Here is a 22,789-nt window from a genome sequence, read left to right on the forward strand (position 1 = left end):
ATAGATGCGTTTAACACAAGTTTATGCATTCCAATAATATCGCCACATTCAACCAAGATGTTGCGTTTGTAAATATGAAGGAAATTCAGACTTGGCAATTAAAGTTTATTACGCCTTGCCCATTCACATACAAAATTTCGCGAAGCACTGTTACAAACATTCTCTTTATAGAACAAAAATACTTGATAACATATTTTGTGTCGTATTCGATTGTTATATTGCAGTTTTTAACTGCGAAAAATGTTAGAAAATTTACCAACCAGTGGGAAAAATAATTTCACTTGCAAACACCCTTAGCCAAAGCAAATGTCAAATTCTTCTTCTTATGATTTGCTTCCAACAAAATTTGGGAGTTGGCTACTTTTCAATATCAGATGGCGCCAGTGTCGCTCATTCTACCGCCCTCCATAAAAATATGTGCAATCTACTCAATGCATAAGCTTGTGTTAAACTCATCTATATGAAAAACAGCTTATGTGTCGGGGCTTTTAGGCTTACGTGTATATTAGAAGACAGCTCAGTAAACTGGAGCCCGCGTTATCAAGTACATCCAAACAGTCCCGAATCAATACAGGTACAATTTTTACTATTTGCTTTAAGAAACTTGTAATGGGACTCTTTATATAATGTTCAAACTTATACTAATCGAATAAAGCCTATCGATCTTCCAACTCTTGTAGTCGAAGGGAAATGCTTGTTGTAATATTTATGGCAAAACTACTAAATGGATCAATTTCAAACCCAGTCCTTCTAAACGAAGTGAGCTTTCGTATTCCTTCTCGAACCACGAGAATCATGAGATTCTTCTGCTGCAACAGTGTACAACGATTTTCGATCTAAATGAACCTTTCCGGTGTTGGTGCCAAGATTATAACTCCTTTTCAAAGACATTTCCCTTTTTGCTATAAAAAGGACTGTTGTCACCCCTCTTAATAATTAATGTATAATGCGTTTGTTTCTGTTCTATTCATTTAAGTGTGACGCTTAGTTGACGATATCTCTTATGTAGATGAGCAGTTTGAGACCTCGACGCTTGACAAATCTCTGGCCATCAAAGACTAAGCAAAAAAAAAAAGAAAAAAATATACATATATATATATTAATCGCGTGAACAGGATTAGCTTTGTTTCATTGGGCCATTTGAGGGCAACGCGCTACCACAATGTCCATTAAAAAAAAAATAGTGAACATGATTCTATAGAGAAGGCTATGTGTTTTTTCGAAAAACCGGAAAAGTTCCGAGTACATAAAAGAAGTGAAAGAAATTTTACCAAAATCATTAATTAAATTAAAAATTGTTTCAAATAAATGTTTTCATATATTTAAAAGCAATGAAGGCAATCCCCGCTTAAAAATAAAATAAATGTAAAGGGCGATAGCCTCCGAAGAGATTTTAGGCAGAGCTTCTCTTCCAATGTGCGTTGTGCTTGTTTTAATTTTTCCTACAAACTGGCGGAACGGGACCTACTTGTTTTATGCCGACTTCGAACAGCATCTGCAAGGCAGATGAGTTTTCACTGAGAGCTTTTCATGGCAGAAATACACTCGGAGTGCTTGCCAAACACTGCCGGCCCCCCTGCTTAGAAAAGTTTTATTGTAATTGAAATAAATTGATGTTGCTTTGCCGGGACGTGAACCCAGGATCTTCAGTGTGGTAGGCGGAGCATGCTACCATCACACCACGGCGGCCGCCTATTTAATACAAATAGACAACATTAGTTAATTGTTTATATATATATACAGATACATACATGGAGTTTAAACTCGCCTTGAATAACCCAGTTTTAGGCTGGTTTTGCTTTCGACCAGAGATTTATATTTACTCACCATATAATTGCAAAATTAAAAAAATTTTAAGACATTCGTTTGAACTGCAAAAACAGAACTTTTCATTCTTAAATTGCTGAATGTTTATAGGTTCTTTTTAAATACATACATATGTATAATACATATATATATACATACTTGCATAAATGCATACTGCATACTAACGTTGTATTCTATATATTTATGCTTTATACATACATATCTATTCTGTAATTGAACTTCAAAGCGCTGCCGACGCTTTTTATTCCACTGGTTACTTTTACGATGAATTCAAGCGTTTAATCGAAAAAATATGTTGGAAAATTGCCTTTCAGCGCTTTCAAACGACCATCGTCCCACACATACTTGGTTACAGAGTTTATCTAATGCTTTGCTAGGTAAAATAAAAAAAGTTAAAAATTTTCTAAAAACGCTCGTAAAAGTTTCCATTTTTCTCAACTTTTAAGCCGGACGTCCGATGGGAAAACTTTGCTAAAATGCTGTTAGCTGTCTGCGTTGCTATCATTTATTCAGCGAAAGAGACAGCGTTGTCAGTATGAAGCATAAATTCATATGCTCCTTATCACAGAGATACCCAGCAAAAAATTTTAACCTTGCATAAGGCTTATTTCATATGGCCAAAAGGTTTATGACATCACGACTTAATTCGATAAGGAATATAAGTTGTATGGCGTTTATCTGAAAGATAACGTTATGTGTAAGGCTTATAAAAAATAAATAAATGCAAGGCACGATAACCTCCGAGAGATTCCAGGCTCAGGTTTTCCTCCAAGGCTTATAGCCCTTTTAAAATAAGGATTACATAAGGATTTATTATTAGCCATTGGGTAAATATAACAATCCTAATTTAAGGCCTATGGACCAAATAAAATAAGATCTACGTAAGATAATATAAATGAGGTTCACATAAGGCGTTATAATAACATAATACATTAGTCCAATAACCTGATTATAAGGTTTATGAATCAGATAGAATAGGGAGTAGTATGCCATATTGCAATCTTATTATTATTGTCACGGATATTAGCATCACTAAGCTATACCATCACTAAGGCCATGCCAAGCAGTATTTACGTCAATAATCAAATCATGTATACACATATATAAGGCAGCCGAAAGAGATGTCACACACAGATCCATTTACTTATACGCCTATGTGTACTCGAGAGACTGTAAACTACAAACATTCACATCAATAATTCAATCATTATCTATCTACATAACGAATAAATAATTGCGTCTACACATATGTACGTATACGAGCATCGGAGCGGCAATGCACAAAAACATATTATTATGCGCATATAAAAACAGGCTTGCTTAGGACTTATAATAAAACACTATCTGACTTTAAATACCTTATTTCATCTTAATATGAGTATAAATTGGTACTGAATCATCCAAAACTCAAGTTACGGAACAAGCGAGATTAAAACTACTTTTTGAAAGTTTTCCTAAACGGGATCACTACTCGGAAGTTCTTTGGTCACCCCACAAAGTGTATATCAGCCAATGAAAGTATTCTCTTCGTTTTGAGTCGGCATAAAGCACTTAGCTTCCGCCAGCGAGAAATATCGGATTTATGTTTTCAATGAAATTTTGAAATGATAATGAGTAGATTTACTTATTGAAACTATTTTTATCGACGTTAAAATTTTTAAAATAAAAACAAAATCAAATTTCTTTAAAATATTACGAAAATGTATCGAATAAACTATATAGGTTCGAGGTTTATGTATTCCGTTTAAGTTTAGTCAACGTTTATTTTTAATTTTTATTTACCTTAGGCATAATGCTTAGTTGTGGCGATAATAAGGCTTTAATCAGGCGTTACTGTAAGACGTATGATGCACTTTATTTACCTTATTTTAAGGTTTATCATTCAGTAGTGAAACCAGTATTCCTTACACCGCATTATACACATTCTGTCCTATGAACCAAATTTACTTTTTCGGAAAGGGGAGAAAAAATTTAAATATACGTGTATCGGCGATTTTCATGTACACGTCAGATTTTTTTTTTATGTATAAAGTATAAAGCTCGTAGTGTCCGTCTGTCCGCCTGTGTGAAAGACTGTGGATCGACCCTTTTCCGTGATCCAATCGAGCTGAATTTTTGCAGGCAGACTCGTGGAAATGTCTGGATCACGTCAAATTTTTTAAAAAATAGATTTTTATCAATTCTCAAATTTCCCTGAATTTTTGTTTTTAAAAAATGATTATCGGTTTTTTTGTAACGGTTTCAGCTCATTAAAAACCGAATTTTTTTTATTAATTTTATTATATTAAAATTAAAAATTGTTAAATTTAAAATTTCAAATGAAAATCGCCGATACAGCGTGTATTTCATAGGACAGAACTAAAGCTCGTTTTTGTAACGCAGTGTTATTGCTCACAACCGCTAATGCCAGTTTTTGCTGTGTATCCACGAATACAAACATACACACATACAAGTATTTAGTCCTGTCTTTAACAAAAAAAATGTGACCTTTCTGCATTCAAAGATTAAGATTTAAAAATATTTTTAAAATTGTGGTGGAGATCAAATCACCTATCTCCCTAAATGCAGGATTGGCTAAAAAAACCTATAACTAACAACAACTTGTTGCGTATTAAAACCTACTTGCAGAATATCAAGTTGATTTTTTAACTCAGAGTTAACCTGGCAGAAGGGGTTCAACTCATAAATTTTTCAAAAATTTTTAAAACTAACTCTGAACTAAAAAAGAACCTGCCATTCTGCAAGTGGGCCTACATGCCTGAAAGCTTTAGGTTCGTAGCATGTCCGTACAAGGATTTGCGATTTATTTTGAATGAGTATGAAATTTTGTTTTGCCATAAACTATTTGAACGTAGGAATTTATTTAAGCTTGTAAAAAGAAATAAGAACCCAAATCGCCTCCTTTCGTGTGCTGCTATATCTATGTACGTACGACCAACGACAGCCCATTAACAGGTTCTCTATCCCAAGTATCATATGTATATGATTCATGTTAGCAATTTTGTGCTTTGTCCGATACGCTCGTGTATCATATATGAGCAACCTTAGATATACCTTATTACGTAAACGTGGTGACCTATTTTTTCGTATGGGACATGACTGTATAGACTTTGTAAACTGTAAACTTAAAAATAATTAGGTGATTTTCAAATACTTCCATAAAAATTCGTAAAAATTATTATATTTTTTGTTGTTGTTTTTGTATATTTATTTTTTTACTATTATCTTTAAAAAGCTTATACCTTCAATATTTGTTCCAACGGAATTACGAATCTCGAAAAAATCGTTGAGTGTGGAGCACTTTACGGATATTGTTATATGGGACAGGGAACCTGTTAATTCGATTTTCGAAAATCATATTTATCCTCGCAACCAATGTTTTCCTGATGACAGCAACAATCACCCAATTCAAATATATGTATGTGTATCCATAGCTTTACGGATTTTTCAAATAAGAACCTGGCAGATAAACACAAACCCCTACAGGGAAGTCCCTAACCACTGATTGACATTTCTGTATCAGAACTAGGCCTAAAGTACCAAAGATCTAAACCAGGGACTTTATCTAGTTCGAAACTATAGAAAAGGCAATGCAGCTATGAATAATTTCTACCGCATAGGACATCCCCATGTTAATTTAACATTTGAAAGCACGTAGAAGAAATTGAGCGCGAAGTAGTAGTGGCTCCGAATGTATTAGAATCGCATCAGTTATGAACTAGAGATGTTCCTTACAGGGAGACTAGTCAGAAAATATACTAGTTCACAATTGTTCCTAAGATCACTATAAATCTCAGAGTAAAGAAGCCTAGTGAACGAAAAATCCTCGTAGATATTTTAATTTGAAGTTTGCTGTTTTCTCCACTAGTGCTCAAATCCGTGATTTAATACCTGTGGGCGAGATACTTGTTGTTTGCCGAACTCAATAGCGCCCGACTACGAAGCTGACCGGCTTAGGACTGGCATCTACGTCAGGAGGCGGCGCGATGTTGGTGACCAAGGTGGTGGACGGCTCTTTCACCATATTTAATACTGGACCGCTGAGCCCACCTTGTAGGGCGGCTAGTTGTACGACCAAGATGAACGACTCTAAGTCGTACTTTAATAAGAAGGATGAGAAAGAGAGGGCTGAATTTCAAGCCAAAAACCCATTAAGCGATGTGTTGGACTCGAGGAATGAGAGTAGTGAAGAATCAATAAGCTCTGAGCTGGAAAGGCCTACATATGCAAACGGAGAAGTGGAGTGGAGAAGGGTATGAAGCAGGGGAAGTAAGAGAGCTCTGTCGAAGTATCGTGCAGCCCTAAGAATTGTCTAACGCTTGGGAGCAGTGGCGACCCAACAAAACTGGAGAGCGAGCGCTTGTAATGGGCCCGTGAGGCTGTAGAAGTAGGTCAAGGGCAGTTCAAGAAGTTTGCTGAAAGAGATCTGCTGCAACTGGTACGAGGGGGAAGAAGCAAACTCCAGAATGAAGAAGCAACGTTCGGCGGAAGGCGACAAATCTGCTTGCAAGAGGCAGAAAGGAGCCAGTCCCAGGGCCGTGAGGTGGGTCAGCCGCATATACAAGACAAGTAGGCCTAAAGCTGTAGGACGGGCCCAATAGCCCCCAATAGCGAGGTAGTAACTACCTCGAAAGCTCCAGGTCACAGAGAGGACGTTAAAAGTGGCGATGTGACAACCAAGGGAGTAGGAGGCAAGCCAAAGGGAGATAAAAACAAAACTCCAGCTTTCGTGGAGGGGCCAAAGGGAGATAACGCTAAGATTACGGTTTACTCGGGGTGTTAAAGGGAGATAACGCTAATACTCCGGCTGCTCCCGAGAGGATGAGAGATGTGGCAAAGAAGCCACTGACTGTGGCGCTGGTTAACCGTAGCAACCCTGTTGGACAGATGACTACCGAAAGGTGGAGATCTGTAGAAAAGAACCTTATAAGCTTATTGCTCAAGATGATGCGGGAACAACCAAGTAAGCCCCTTCCAACTTGTGATTCGGTGGGGTTGTTCAATGGTTTGATAGCGTGCGACAACATCGCAAGGGACTTACTGTATCTCACCCTACGGAGGAGGTTCAGTTCTAAGCAAGCAGACCGAGGATATATACGCTGCGAATTCTGCAGAGACAGAATTCGAATATGCCGGCACAGATTGGGAAGGTACTTACTGTAGCTTACCCTTCGGAGGAGGTTCAGTTCTAAGCAAGCAGGCGGAGGATACATTGTATGGATCGGCTGCATGTTACATTGCATGAAGATTACCTCTCAATGGGGACTGTATGATGGTACGAATTCAGTGGACGCGGGGCACGTCGAAGGGTGGGGTTTTATCACCTCTGCTGTGGATGCTGGTCATCAACCAACTGCTCAGGCGGTTCGATCAGGTACCGGTGAAACTTAGGGCCTATTCAGATGTTGTTGCAATTGTCGCAAGGGGTAAGTGACTTCCAACGATTACCTCTTTGGTGGATCGGGCGTTTCGGGATATACATACATGTGCATCTAATGTCGGGTAGACATCCAACGCAGAGAAGACGGACATGGTCTTGTTTACTAAGAGGTACCCGGCCCTAAACTGGGCCATGCCTAAGATAGGAAGGATGAAACTACAGAAGAAACCTTGCACAAAATATCTACGAATCATTCTAGACAGTAAGTTTTCGTGGAAGCTAAAGGTGGCGGAGAGAGTGAAGAAAGCCTCGACAGCACTTTATGCATATAAAATAATTCTAAGTTGTGGGGTTTATCACCCTACCTCTCTCATAAGGTATTTACAGCGGTTGTAAACCTATCCTACGCTGTGGAGTGTGTTTGGTGGACAGCCATACAAAAAATAACCTACCTCAACAAATTATAGGGAGTATGCAGGCTGTCAATGCTTATCATTTCGGGAGCCCTTAAAATAAACCCGCCGTCTGCACTATATGTCATTCTGCATATTCCACCTGTAGACCTGGTGGCAAAGAACATAGCGTTAACAACTGCAACGAAGCTCAGTGCGTCGGGGCAGCTTGTGCGCAGACCATACGGTCATAGCGTATAGCGTCATGAATTACAGGTCGAACAGACTACCTGATTCCGTATCTGCGCTAGAAAAGGTTCTTAGATCCACAATAGAGGTGGATGGTTGGCGCATGGGTGCCCCAGTGGCTGGCGAGGGGATACACGCGTACACCGACGGTTCCAAAGTAGCGGAAGAAGGGGCTACGGTATACTGCGCTGATTATATATACAGATCCTACAAGCTGGCAGGTCACTGCAAAGAAATACCTTAAACTGCAGCCGCTTCAACTTTTATATTGACAGCGAAGCAGCGATTAAGGCAATAATCCCGAATGAAACTGCATATAAAAGTGTATTAGAGTGTAAACAATCCCTGGAAAGAATCAGGACAGGGAGAAGCATACATAATATATATTATATAGTGGATCCCAGGGCATATTGGAATAGATGGGAATGAAAAGCCGATGAGCTAGCTAAAAAAGGCGCAACAAGAGATTAAGAGAAGCCGAAAGGTGCACATGATCGACCAGGCGGGGAAGGCGTAGACCCAAGCACGAGGCTACAAAGTGTCAAAGATCATGTGTAGGTCTTACAACCTTGGACTAACAAAGTTAGTTCAATCATTTAAAAGAGAGGACTGTAGCCTTACGATGGGTATTCTGACTGGACACTAACTTTTGGCGTCGCATGCCTTTAAATAATGCTTGGTCAGTGATAGCAGATGTAGGAAGTGGGGTTGGAGAAGGAAATGATCGAACACATTTCGTGCTCGTGCCCTGCGTTTGCCAGGCTAAGGCTCCAGCTATTAGGAGTGATACAGCTGTCAGATCTAGAAGCAGCAAGTGGCATAGGTCCTAGAAAGCTTCTAGTATTTGCAAAGAGGGCGGAGTTATTGTATAACATAGGCCCGGTTTGTTGATAGAGTTTTATAGTTTGGTCGTTAAGCAAACTTCAGGTAACACAACGGAGTCTAACCTAAATATTTTTTCACTTTCCTTTTTCGTTTTAAACTTATTTGGAACAGGTCTCATGGCTCACACTCCATGTTAAAAATACCAGTTGCTTATATGGGAAAATTCAGTTTGTATTTTAGCTGATTTGATTACGAGGTAGCTAAAGGATTACAGGGCATGTGAGTATGTGTGTTTGCATGTATCCGCACATACGTTTGTGTTTATTATATGTGAACGTAAAACTCACTGTGAATTAATTTACCAAGCAGAAGGAAATTGTCGGAAATTAAGTTGTGTAAATTAAATGCTAAAATTACCGCATATTGACAAACGTTTCCTTGACTGCCGCAAGCGTGTTTCCCTTTCCAATAAAAAACATTCCACAAAGTCAGATTAATCTTTTAATCATTGATTTGTTATTCACTTGAAAAACTAGCACATTTCGTTATTTGTACGTTTTAGTTGTTCTCGTCGAAGGCTAATATAATTAATTAAAATATGAAAACCGACTGATCTCCAAGCATAATTAGGTGCAGTGAAATAACTCCCATGAAATAACTCCCAATGAAATAAGTCCCAATAAAAATGAAATAACTCCCAATATTTGCCAGTTATTTCATTATGAAACCACAAGTCCCAAAAAAATTAAATAAATCCCAAATCAGAATTTGAAATGGTATCTTTATACTATACAATCAGTTACAATGAGATTTGAAAAATACAGCAAACTATTATGTACATATATGTAAAAGTTACAATTACAAGAAAACTTGAATAGTGTCGTCGAAGTAAACGTAATTTATTTTAAAAAATCGCATTTTTTTATGAAATTAACATAATTTATTAAAAGTAAAAATAAATCAGTAAAATATTATGAATCGCATATTTCTGATTTTATTCATTTTTATCATTTAGTGTAATTTTTTTATTCAAAAACTTTGAAATTTATTATATAAATCAATTGTTCAATTAATTTTTTAACTTTGCGTAGAACACCTTTCTGCATATGCGGCCTTCGGTCGCGCTTATAAAAAATAACCCTGGGCTACGCCATGCCAAGTCCGGGTGTCTGGTATAATGATGTCCTTCTACGCAGAAGGGTGTATTAACCAGAAGGACATCGCCGTGGCGGTAGCCACGGTTATACCACACACCCGGACTTGGCATGGCGTAGCCCAGGGTTATTTTTTATAAGCCCGACCGAAGGCAGCCTATGCAGAAAGGTGTTCTACGCAGAATTACTGTGCATCGCACGATTTTTTATTCCAAATTTTCTATTTTTTTGTAAAATAAATAAATAGAGTTGAATGAAAAAGGTCCATTTTCCTCGTTGGTACTATTTAAAATTTTTTCATTCGTTGGAACAATTTAAAGCATCTGGTACCACCAAGCAAGCAGTGAATTAGATAAAATGGCTGTATGCTTGTGTTCGCGGAAAGTAAACAAATAAATCATTAAATTTTACAATAATACGCAAATTTAAACAAATGAAAATAGTTGATTGTGGTTTTATAAATATTATAAAGTGTACTTATGTATAAAATTCTTGTGAAAGTGTTCGTATGTAGATAAAAAGTGATAGTTATACCATGGTAACTTTAACTACTAATTACTAGTAAATTGTTAATAACAATTAAAAATTACTTACTGATTCTCGTTGGGGAACTCCCTGACAATCTATGTGCAAAATTTTAAAGTTCAAACCCCTTTGCTGTACGAATAAAAGCAATTGGTCCCTTAATGTATAGCCGACCCATATAAACTGTTAGAAGAACGTCAAAGTTTGATAAAATTGTATTTTTAAGAAAATGAAATAACTCCCAACAAAAATGAAATATGTAACTCCCAATGCCTGAATTACAAACAATGAAGTAAGTCCCAATAAAAATGAAATAACTCCCAATCTCAAAAAATTATGAAATAACTCCTAAAGAAATTTTATTGGGGATTATTTCATTTGGGAGTTATTTCATTATGAAATAATTACCAGCAAAAATTATGAAATAAGTCCCAATGAATTAGGAGCTATTTCATAATGAAATAAGTCCCAATTTGTATGGAAAATATTTGGGAGTTATTTAATTTTTTTGTTGGGAGTTATTGCATTTTGTAGTTATTTCACTGCACCGCATAATCACGCCCAGAAATTCGCCGTGAACTCTCCATTACAAGTACTTAGAGAAGTTAATTAATTCCTGAAAAAAAAAAATACCAAAAGTAGTTCCGTGTTTTTGGGGCTCAAGTACAACAGTTTTTTTTTGCCTGCAATTGAAAAAACTTTGCACAAATGTTATTTCTGCCCCAATACTTTTAAAAGGTATTAAAAATGTAAGTGAAATTTGTCCAATTACATTAAAAGGTATTCCAAAAGTAATTAGAAATATCCAATTCCTTATTGAGGTATTGAAATCTCGTATTGTACAAAACATTTGTGATTGTTTGTGCTCATACTACAGGTAATTATTATTACTCTCTCTTGAGATAATTAGTAAAAGGAAAGAGAACCAAGTTGGGTCATCATACGACCGCCTTGGCCTAAAAGCAAATTATTCTATAATGCGAGCACTTTCTTCTAATTTTGGTCACATACATGCCATATATCAGGGCAGTATCTTCTCAGATTCCGGTTAATAAAATCGCAAGTTGGGATTCATCTTCTCCTAAACCTAGCTTGGTTTTGAATGACTCGGAATTACACTTCCCAATCCTTGTAGGGATACACCGAACTCTTATTCAGCTATAGCAGAATATAGGCAACTCTATATAGCCTCTCAAAAACTGCGTTTTGATGGTCTGATCGTTGATAAGCGAGAAGTGGTACTTTGAATTGGTTAGGCAATTGCGCAGAAAAGTTTCGTTTCGACAACAAAATATTACGCTCTCTAAGCCTATAAAGGAGAGGTTTTGTTATCATGGCCGCTATTAAAATCTCGATATGTACGAAAATTAATGCGCATATCTATGGCATTTTAATTATGCCAATTGCAAGTATGAATAAAATAATTAAAAAACGGTGTTTTTGAAAATAATACTTACATGAAGTAATAATAATACTAACAGCTAGAAAATAATTAGGTAGGTCCTAAGTACAAGTCATCACACTCCTCATCAATCTAGTGCGTTGATCAGACAATTAAATAAAAGCGTTGGACGCGTAAAATTTCTATTGATAGTCATACATAAGACCAACTGAACCTTAAAATGGTTATGCTACGCCTCACATTTTTAGAAATTTCACGCGCCCAACGCTTTTAATTAATTGTCTGATCAACGCACTAGATTGATGAGGAGTGTGATGACTTGTACTTAGGACCTACCTAATTATTTTCAAGTTTTTAGTCTTTACTTAATTGCCTATTATTTCCCATTCTATTTAGTTCATTTAGTGACTCATTATTACAAGGACTCTTTCCTGACAATTTGTTACAATCTAAGTCATCAATACATAATCCTTCCGAAGACTTTACTCGACTCTCCGACACGTATGCTTGTCCCTCCTCCAAAAATATTTTGATGTCACTTCAACCGGACCGTATATAATATTTGTTCCAAATATGAGCCAAATCGGACCTCACAGGTCGCTTTTTATTCATGTATGTATTATGTGTTCCAAATATGGACCAAATCGGACCACAAATACGATTTTTTGAATATCTCCATCCTTGCACCACCTAGCGGCGATTTTTTTCACAGGCCGATTTCTATTCTTTAATGTATTGTGTGTTCCAAATATGAACTAAATCGGACCACAAATACGATTTTTTTAAATATTTCGGTCCATGCGCCACCTATAGGAGATTTTCTTATTGTTGCATTGTCATCCGATTCTGAACTATATTCCAAGTTTCAAGCTTGTAGCCCTTACTTAGCTGGGAAAATGTAGAGTATAACCATTTTATATTCCTTGGTGCTTCCAAAGCCTTCAGTTCCCACTCACAAGAAAAATCTGATGGAAAGAAAGTCACCCTCATCAACCGAAGCAAGATTTAATATACGAACTTACATGTAGTTGTTCATAATAAATAAATGGCGCGATTTACCTCCGAGGAGATTTTGATCGAGCTTTTCCTTTCTTCCAATTTGAGCCGTGCTCCTTTTTACTTTTTCTTACAAATTGGTGGGTCGGGACAGTAGCTGCAGCAGATGCATTTTCTCTGAGAAGCTTTTCAAAGCAGAAATACACTCGGAGTGTTTCCCAAATCACTGCCCAGCTCAGAGAAACTTCTCTCTCATTGAAAATACTTAAAAAATGCTAAAATAATCTGGTTTCTCGTTGAAAGGAGAATTTTGATTTCCCGAAAATAACCATAGGAAACATGCGAAGGACAATGCAGATGATAAGTGTAAACTTATAGATAACTAAATTTGTTCCATATTTCTCCAGATATGTAGCTGCCCATGAATATTTTGGAATTTGCTACATCTAAAACCAGCTATGAGAGCTCAGGATTGAGTTTTAAGTGCTGATCTGTTGATATGTATGAATGCGTTTGCAATTTGATGAAATTACATATACTGCTCAAATCATGATTTAATGGAAGCATACTACGGAAATATTTGTCAATTATACTGACGGCGATGACAACACCTCTGGCTATAAATCGATTTATATAATGGCAACAAGCTGCAATGAGTATTCAAGCATAATTTAGTAGCGAAAAGCCAATATAGCGTAGGAACTTCAATTTGCATGAAAATTACAACGCATCACACATTCATTCATACACAGGTACAAACAACTACATACAGCTTGTATGCATGTGTGCATATCCTCATTTAATGAATACACAACACTTCTGACACATCCAGTGGTTTGACACAACCCCACTACAAATTCACCAATTCGTTTTACAGCCCCTTTCATGTTATATGAATATATCACACATCACTCATCAGGCAATATGGCGTTTACACGTCTATCTATTAATGTAATATCATAGAATGTAGTATGAGGAAGCTGAGAAGGAGGCCTTTTCAAATGCCATCAAAATATATTATGAATGTTTCGTAAATCAACCGCACGCACAACTCAATAAATGAGCAATATCCTGGAAACGTACGAACTCTACCAACACCACTACCACCACCCATGGGATTGTTGTACGCCTGTGCAAATGGGACTCCACCAAATAAGGCTTTCAATATATGTACAGACATATACATACATTTGTATGCAAAGATATGCTTGTATGATTGTATGTTTGTAAGTGTAAAGTATCCTGTCACTATTCAAATAAATACTGGCAGGCGCACGTGATGATTGGGGTTGCGGTTGTCGAAAAGGTGGCGTAGAAAAGGGAGCCAGCCAACAAATCACAGGTTGTGTTAAATTGCTGTCAAGTTATGCTACATAGACAGATTAAGGGCAGTGGTATATACAAATATCCGTACATATGTACATATGTATGTAGTGATGTAAATGAACATTTTTGTACACAATTCGCTCATTCCGAGCACGTTGTAAATTGATTTTTATAAAAATTATAATAATAATAGGACTTTGGATTTCCCGAGGCTGTCGAACGCAATAGACGTGATTTCCGAGCATCGGCGGACGATCTTCAAGCTCTTGAAATTGCTAGTGAGAAAAAGGATACCTGAGATAGTATCGAGAAATAATTTACTTAATTACTCGAGTATATTTCGGAGCTTGCAAGTGGAGATGATGATAATAAAGGGATTGCATAGATTAAGTAGTAGATGCTGTGAAAAGCGATCTGCTAAACTGCACAATTTGCTCGATGCACTAGAACGGTCCTTCAAGTAACCGATATTATCTTTCCTTTCTTTTTGCTTGGATGTTCCGACGTTTGGTTTTAAATAGTCCGGAAGGCTCTATGACATTGTAACTTTTTATTTATTTTTAGCTGTTATAGCTTTAAAGGCCTATCTAGAAATTGTGCCGTGCTTATTTTAAATGTAGGAAGAAGGCATATCTCTATAAAATAGTAAGTTTTAATCATTTAAATACTCTTATGCTCGTTCTGCAAATGTATATCCAAATGCATTACCGAAGGATATTATTCGTGGATAGAAAACAAAGTAATACCCAACTCCCCTAAGGTTTACATGGAGACCTCAACTTTATTTTCAGAAAATTTTCTTTAACACATGTATATCTTTACTATACAAATTTCGGGCTATTATAATATTATATAATGTAACGAATTTACTGCAATTCCCCTTATTTGCAATCTTCTGCTAACGTTCGAATCACTAAATTGTTGAATAAATAACTCCAATATTTAATAATGCAAAATGGCCTTTTTTAAAGTACTTCACTATAACACTTATAATTCGCAACTAATAGCTTGCTTAAATGAAACTGATAATACTGCTATTGCTCGCTAGATAGCGTCTTAAATCCAACTGATTGTCGTGCCTCAACTGTTGCTGCTTTTAAAGTGTTTGGTTTCCTCGTTGCCATTTCTAGGCGGTTCTGTTCTGGAATTTACTAGTTAGTTATCAGCTATAAAATGACTCAGCTACAACTACGTTTATAGCTTCTCATATGCGCGTGTACATATATGTGACTGATACCTGCACAAATCATCTCAGATAAGATACATGCATGTGTTTGTGCTTCCCTCTCCGCTGTGTGTACGTACATATGTGTAGACATAATGATTGATTCGTTTATGTAGATACTTAATGATTGATTTATGGATGTGCATACAAGTCACTGCTTAGCATCAGCTTAGAGGTGATAGTATCCCTTAGTGTTGCTAATATTCGTCACAATATGTATGGATGAGATACAATCGGCGAGAAATATAGTTTTCAGAAATATGCGATCCTTATTGGGTGATCTCATGAGTCAATGCAACGCAACTTCAAAAAAATTACAGTTACAACAGAAAGCTAAAATACCTTTTAATTATAGGTTCTGCATTGAACCAGCGGATGTAAAAATTTGCATACCCACCGGTTTACTGCCGGAGTGAGGCGGACGTTATTCCGTGGTTCACATTTTCATAAAATATGTTCCAATATATTTGCATTTTCAAAATTGTCAACCTCAAAAAACTGAGGGCTTCCAGGCCATCACATCTATAATAGTCTAAGCAAAACTTTCTTTTATTGCCATGCTCAGTTTTACAACCATTTAATGTAATGGACCTAGATGCTAAGTGGGTCCGATTCGGTTACTTTTAAAGCTGGTTCGTAGACTGACGATATGTCGTTTATTTATCTTAGGACAGTTTTCACCATCTCAAGTAAAGTTAGATTTTAACTGGAGAATAGCAATCTTTCTAGCTAGTTTCATTTGGCACTTTCGTTTTCACCTAAACAGGGTCACCAACTTCTGGTAAAATCGATAGGTGTGAATATTTTCTAGAACAAATAGCAAAAATCTATTGTGAATACACGAAAACCAGCTTACTTTTGTTTTCACTTTTTCCCTGCACTTAACAGTCGAAGCTTCAGTAAGCATGATGAATACGAGCACTTCGATAACTTATTGATAAGTAAAATAAAAAAAATGTAAGGCGCGATAACCTCCGAAGAGATCTAAGGCCGAGATTCTCTTCCAATTTGCGTCGTGCTCATCTTGATTTCCCCTACAAATTGGACCTACATGTTTTATGTCGACCCCGAACGGCATCTGCAAGGCAGATGAGTTTTCACTGAGAGCTTTTCATGGCAGAAATACACCCGGAGCGCTTGCCAAACACTGCCGAGGGGCGACCCCGCTTAGAAAAATTTTCTTCTAATTGAAAAACCTTATTTCTAAAATTTAGATGTTGCTTTGCTCTGGGTGTGAACCCAGGGCATACGGTGTGGTAGACGGAGCACGCTACCATCACACCACGGTGGCCGCCATTGATAAGTGTCTAACTGAAAATGATGTAAAAGACCCTTAATACTTTAATTACAAACATTATGCTCGTATCTACTAACTTAAATTTTGTGAAATTTGTCCATATTCCAATCCAAGTAATACAGTCTAAGCAAATTGTTTGTTAGCTTTTTGCAGACAGGTTACATTGCGTGACTATAAAGCATTTTGCATAAAAATTCCCTATCTAAATGAACTGTTATTGAACGTAATCGCTTTAGTACTATCAAAGCGTGAATCTAAGAAAACTCAACACCCTAAATATATATGTAGTCTTAAATTTCAGTTAAGAGCACAAGTAAATAGTGCAACTTAAATAATATGCAATTTGCAATTAGATGAAATTTTATGAATTTGTTAAAACTGGAAAATATCGTATAAGCAATCATAAGCGATAAGGAAAATAGCAGTGTCGTTTTTTGCGCTTCTTTATAATTTATCAAATGTACTTCAGTAAATGCAGATTAATAGGGCCTATATTAGCCTTACATTATCCTTGTTCCAGTTTTTGCTTTTCTTGTGTGTGTATTGATACATTGACATTCTTTGAAAGAAATAGGGCTTAATACTCAGGCAAAGTTCACATAGTCATAATGCCTTTGTAATAGCCAGGAGTGGAACTGGGTGTTAACTTCTTAAAAAACTAATAAGTCTCTAAGTCAAAACGTATAAAAAAAATTTAATAAAATATTCAAAAGTTAATAGACTCATCAGCTCAAATATTTATAAGGAGAAAGCGAAGTACCGCACAGGGATGATAAACCCGATCCCGCAATCGATGATGATGGAATTAATGTCCCCCATCAGATTATGAAGAAGTCAGAATTGCAATAACCAGATTAAAAAACAACAAGCCCGCGGGCACTGATAGATTGCCTGCGAAGCTATTCAAATACGGCGATGAGGAGTTGATAAGGCGCATATATCTGCTTCTTTGTGAAATATGATCGGATGAGTGTATGCCCGACGATTGGAATCTAAGTTTTCTTTTCCCAGGCCGCAAGAAAGGGGATCCTGCAAACTGGACCAACTATCGCGGAATCAGCCTACTTAATATCACATATAAGGTCTTGTCAAGTGTATTGTGCGAAAGATTGAAGCCCTCCGTGAATCGGCTGATTGGATCTTATCAGTGCGGCTTCAGATGACATTGATATCTGATGATATTGATATTATCGGCCTAAACACCCGTGCCGTCAGTTCTGCTTACTCCAAACTGGAAAAAGAAGCAGTAAAGATGTGTTTGATGGTGAATGAGGACAAAACGAAATCTCTGCTGTCATCGAGCAAAGAGTCAGCGCATATGCGCCTTGACAACCACGCTGCTGTTGGCATCCATAATTTCCAAATAGTTTAAGACTTCGTTTATTTGGGAACCAGCATCAATACTAGCAACAACACCAGCTCTGAAATCCAGCGAATCACTCTTGACAATAAATGCTACTTTGGACTAGGTATGCAATTGAAACGTAAAGTCCTCTCTCGGCAAACGAAAATCATACTTTATAAGTCACTTATCTTACTCTCCCTGCTATATGGTGAAGAAGCATGAACCATGACAACAGCAGATGAAGCGGCTCTGGGAGTGGTCGAGAGGAAAGTTCTTCGAAAGATTTATTTCTTTTCTACGCGTTGGCGATGACGAGTACCGAAGAAGATTTAACGATGAGCTGTACGACCTATACGTAGACATCAACATAGTTCAGCGAATTAAAATGCTGCGGCCGCGCTGACCAAGAAAATGTTTCTATCGGAACCCGCCTATGGAAGCAGAGGTAGAGGGCGGTCCCCACTCCTTTGGAAGGACCAGGTGGAAAAAGATTTAAAATCCCTTGGTGTGACCAATTGGCGCCGGTTGGGAGAGAGAAGGAGCGACTGGCGCGCCTTGTTGGTCGGCCATAATCATTTAAATGGTTAAGCGACAATTAAATAAGTAAGTAAGGGCGGCTTCAGATCTGGTGAATCTACCATCAACCAGATTTTCACAATGCGCCAAAAAAGAATTGACACACATCACCTCTTCGTCGGTTATAAAGCCACTTTCGACATCACGAAAAGGACCTGCATATATATCGCTATGTCTGAATTCGGCAACACCATCAGCTCAGTCAGAATTGGGAAGGACCTCTCCGAGCCGTTCTAAATTTCTACGATTTCTGCGATTTCTTTCATTCATCGATGAATTAAATAAATAAATAAATATAAGGCGCGATAACCTCCGAAGAAATCTAAGGCCGAGCTTCTCTTCCAATTTGCGTCGTGCTCCTCTTGATTTTCCCTACAAATTGGCCGGACGGGACCTACATGATTTTATACCGACTCCGAACGGCATCTGCAAGGCAGATGAGTTTTCACTGAGAGCTTTTCATGGCAGAAATACACCCGGAGCGCTTGCCAAACACTGCCGAGGGGCGACCCCGCTTAGAACAATTTTCTTCTAATTGAAAAACCTTAAATCTAAAATTTTTGATGTTGCTTTGCCCGGGGTTTGAACCCAGGGCATCCGGTGTGGTAGGCGGAGCACGCTACCATCACACCACGGTGGCCGCCATTGATGATGAATTACTCTTGCCAATAAATGCTACTTCGGACTAGGTAGGCAATTGACAAGTAATGTCCGCTCTCGGCAAATGATAATCATCCTCTACAAGTCAGTTATCGTACCCGTCTTTCTATATGGTGAAGCAGATACCATGACAACATCAGATGAAACGGCTATGGGATTGTTCGAAAGAAAATCTTTTCCAAATCCACGGACCTCTACGCGTTCGGCACGGCGAGTACCGAATGATGAACTAGCCTTACGCACATATCAACATTGTCCAGCGAACTAAAACGTATGTATGTGCTACGCTAGCTAGGCCATGTTATGCGAATGTAAAATGATGCTCCATCACTATGCAGCTAGTAAATAAACGCAGAACAACAGCAAAGCATTCACACATGCATGTAAACAGCGAAGATAATATTTCACATACATATGTACATCTAGTCAGCAGCTAAGAGCAGAAGTTATTACTCACATACACACACGCATATAACTAGACCAAGCGTCGGCAAATTGGAAATGCAGATGTGTTAGTGAGAGCGCGATAATCGCGCACATCACGTGATGCCTCGGTTTGCTTAGTTCATTCGCTTCATTGCGAATGATAACTAAGTGTGATATCTTATCTGTCAAATGCCTGACAGGATGTTCAATATGGCTACTTTTTAGAGTTTTGACAGGGTGTTCAATATGGCGGCGCCTATCTTCAGCGGGTGTTAGAAAGAGATACAGAATGAGACAGCGATAGTCAAATACAAATTAGGTGATCCAATCACTTTGGAATTTTGACGTCTATGCAGAAGATATCACACTTAGTTATCATTCACAATGATTCGCTTATTAGCAAGCAACAAGACAAGATCGTTTGTTATTATATTTTTAATGCGCACAATGGGAAGCAAAAGGTTTATACAATTAAATAGATTGTATTTGCGCAAAAGGGTTGGTCAACATTAAATATTTTTCGCTTGTGGGCAATGAAAAAATTAACAAACGATCTTTGCTTGTTGCTTGCTAATAACTTTCGTCAACATTGCAAGCGACGCACACAATCAATGTTGCTACGCCAAATGCTCACTGATTACTAAACTAAAGAGAATAAGAATACATGTAAATTGAGCTGCACAATTGTGCCACTAAATGCCGATGCCTTAACTAGACAAACATGAATATCAGATACATAAAGGAGAAATAAATAAGCATCTGTTCACGATGTAACCGAAAGTATAAAAGTAGCGCAAGCTGAGGAATAAGCAATCAGTTTGATTTTAATACGCTTTAAGTGAAGTACGCGAGTATTGTGAAGTACTACTATCACAGTAGAGTTGTCAATAGAGAACATTTTGCTATACTGAATATTTAAGTTATTTATTCGACAGTTCAGTGATTCGAACTATAACATAAGGTGCAGAAGGAAGAAGCGTCTGGCGCACCTTGTTAGACGGCCATAACCGTATAAACGGTTAAGAGCCAGTTAAGTAAGTCTATGAACAAACATTATTGTATGATACATTGATTTCCATAAGGTTGGTTGGATTAGGTGCTATATATGGATATAGCGAGCTTGCAGGTCCCGTAATGCTTGGCCCACTAGCCTTATGCATAGGGTTGGCTTAGATCTGAGGGCTTCAGTACAGCAAAATAGGATATATTATGATGAATGTTTCATGCAACTGACTTCCTTACAAAAAACTGGCCTTTTGTAACGAGGCCCTTTAACAGACCGAAATCAGCTTTACATTAAGTGCAGATTTTTCTATGGGTATTTACTCAAACATACATATATGCGCATAAATTCTTGTATATCCAATGATTTTACTACCAGGGATTACATATTACTCGTAGATGCTCTTCAGTTTGCTGACCTTCTATCCAAATATTAAACATGAGAAAAACAGTTTAGTCAACGGCGATGATGTTTAAGCTCATTAGCGGAGTGATGCCTTTCGAATGATATGAACGGTCAATGCAAAGTAACACGCAAACACTTTAATTCTGACGAAACGCTTAGTTTTGTTTTATGAGCTCAGGGAAATATTTAATGTGCGATAATTTGCGAAAGCTCCACTACATACTGACTGGAAATGTTGCCCTTAAGAAGTGTATCTCGTATGTACATACATTAGAGCGGGTCAAATTGTATGGATGGATTTTTTTCATCAGGAGTATAGAATAAACGTAATCTACATATGATTCTAAGAAAAATATGTCCGATTTCGAGTCCCCGAATTTTGCAAAATAGATATTTTGCCATACGAATGTAGGATTTGCCAAAATATCTTCATAGCTTCTGACAGAGTTATAGGAAAAATATCATATTGAATCTGTATTAATATCTATAGTGTTTTTGAATTTTAGTAGAAATATATATATTATCATTTTTAACAAATTTCTTATGGAAAATATGTTTTTTCTTTACAGCTAAAAGAAGTTCCGAACATTTCCAACAACTTTCATTCAGTCAGTTTTTCTTTTTTCGAATTCGTTTTAGTAGAAAAAAATTTTCAAAAAAAAAACAACATTTTTTTTTCAAATAATAAGCAAAAAACACAATTTTTATAATTTCAATGTAATTTATTTAAAAAATTATTTTTTTACTTAGAATTTACCATTTTAACGTATTTTTCCAAAAAAAAAAAAAAAAAAAAAATGTCTATATATCAATTAATTGGCATATGCAGCGATGGAGAACCAGCTAATACTGGAATAGAAAATGGTGTTAAAAGACTTTTTGAAAAGCATTTAAATAGACCACTGCAATGGTTTATATTTATTTATTTATCCCAAAAGACATCTGACTGATGAGCCAACACCGCCCAGGGGCCTAAGGAGTCATCTCCGTAAGCATTATGAGGAAATACGGCACCTGAGAACTCAGCCGTATGAAGCCAAAAAACACAAGCCAGTCCTCAATGAACTCCACAAACAGGCGTCTGGCCTTTATGCCAGGAATTGCCCGGTGAATCCAGTTCTCAAAGAACAATACCCAAAACTTGCGGAAGAGGAACGCACACTCCCCAGGGAAACGCGAGTCACTCTAGCTCAACTTCGATCTGGATACTGAAACAGGTTAAACTCTTACCTATCCAGAATCAACCCCGACATACAAAATGTATGCCCTGCTTGCAATGTGTCCCCACATGACCACAACCATCTCTTTAAATGTAATGTGGAACCAATGCCTCTAACACCCCTCTCATTATGGTCCACCCCTGTTGAAACAGCAAGTTTCCTAGGACTCCCGTTAGAAGATATTGATGACAATTTGTGATCGGTCGCACCTATTGGATGGGGCGAAGCACTGCTACAACAACAACTGGTTTATATGTTTGCTTCATTTCAATGAATTACCATTTGGTCATTTATTCAGAGCTTTAGATAAAACAGTCACGAGTGGACCAAGAGCAGCAAGTGGAAAAATATACAAAGGCATTCAAGACTGTAAAAATTTTCAGGTATGCATTTGTGAAAATTATTTTATAATATTTTTTACAATCAAATTAAAATAGGGAAATTATACTAATTTTCATTGATCTAAAACTTTTATTTTTCAGGTTGTAAGTGATTTTGAACCATTGGAAAATATCATTGATGAATAAGAATGAGAATTATCTGCAGATGTTAAATA

This window comes from Eurosta solidaginis, chromosome 4 (genome assembly GCF_040869045.1).
Source record: "Eurosta solidaginis isolate ZX-2024a chromosome 4, ASM4086904v1, whole genome shotgun sequence".
Lineage (NCBI taxonomy): Eukaryota > Metazoa > Arthropoda > Insecta > Diptera > Tephritidae > Eurosta > Eurosta solidaginis.